The sequence below is a fragment of the Dipodomys ordii genome, unplaced genomic scaffold, assembly GCF_000151885.1.
Source record: "Dipodomys ordii isolate 6190 unplaced genomic scaffold, Dord_2.0 Scaffold1, whole genome shotgun sequence".
Taxonomy (NCBI): domain Eukaryota; kingdom Metazoa; phylum Chordata; class Mammalia; order Rodentia; family Heteromyidae; genus Dipodomys; species Dipodomys ordii.
The window spans coordinates 62,383,628-62,384,781 of record NW_012267217.1 but is presented as its reverse complement, the minus strand read 5'-3'; the positions used below and the strand labels follow the sequence as shown (position 1 = coordinate 62,384,781).

General features: G+C 48.4%; 1 protein-coding gene across 1 annotated transcript in view; it reads left to right on the top strand.

Moving 5' to 3' along the window:
- Nmur1 (neuromedin U receptor 1) overlaps positions 1–1,154 on the top strand; it is an 8,030-nt gene that overhangs the window by 2,972 nt on the left and 3,904 nt on the right. The gene's annotated exons all lie outside the window — the stretch shown is intronic.

The following is a 1,154-nucleotide window of genomic DNA, read 5'->3' as shown; positions in this document are numbered from 1 at the left end:
CTCTACCACTTGAGCCACAGCGCCACTTCCGGCTTTTTTCTTTTTGCTTATGTGGTGCTAAGGAATCGAACCCAGGGCTTCATGCATGCAAGGCAAGTGCTCTACCACTGAGCCACCTTCCCAGCCCCGAACACCAGTCTTGAGCAAAAGAGCCTAGGCCTTCAGTTCAAGCCCAAAACCAAAAAACCAAAAACCAATAAAAAAAAAAAACAAAACACTTTACTGCCTGGATATGATGGTTCCCATCGGTAGTTCCAGCTATCTGGGAGACTAAAGCAGGAAGATTACATGAGCTCAGGTCATGCAGGGGCAGCCTCGGCTACGGAGCAAGACCCTGTTGCTGCATAATAAATGATTGTGCTTAAGTATTTTATTCCATTTTTTTATTGGGTCCAGTCGTGGGGCCTGAACTCTGGGTCTGGGCGCTGTCCCTGTGCTCTTTCAGCTCAAGGCTAGCGCTCTACCACTTGAGCCACAGCGCCACTTCCAGCTTTTTTGCTTATGTGGTGCTGAGGAATCGAACCCAGGGCCTCAGGCATGCAAGGCAAGAGCTCTACCACTGAGCTACCTTCTCAGCCCCTTAAGTATTATTTTAATGACTGAGCTTTTGATGTCTTTTGCTGTATCAAGCACCTTGCCTGCCTCCCCTCTTTTTTTCCTCTTTTTTTTTTGTTGTCGTGGGGCCTGAACTCAGGGCCTGGGCACTGTCCCTGCACTCTTTCAGCTTAAGGCTAGCGCTCTACCATTTGAGCCACAGTACCACTTCTGGTTTTCTAATGGTTTATTGGAGATAAGAGTCACACAGACTTTCCTGCCCAGGCTGACATTGAACTGAAATCCTCAGATCTCAGCCTCCTGAGTAGCTAGGATTACAGGCATGAGCCACCGGTGCCCAGCTTGCCTCCCCTCTCTGTAGGGAAGGGTTCTTACTCAAGACCCTCTATCCTTTCTGTGTGTGTGTGTGTGTTGTGTGTGTGTGCGTGTGCCAGTCCTAGGATTTGATCTCGGGGACTGGTGCTGCCCTTGAAGTTTTGTGCTCAAAACTTTCCTGCCCAGGATGGCTTTGAACCATGATCAGCCTCCTGAGTAGCTAGGATTACAGGTATAACCACCAATACCCAGCTCTATCCTGACACTTTTTTTTTTTTTTTTTT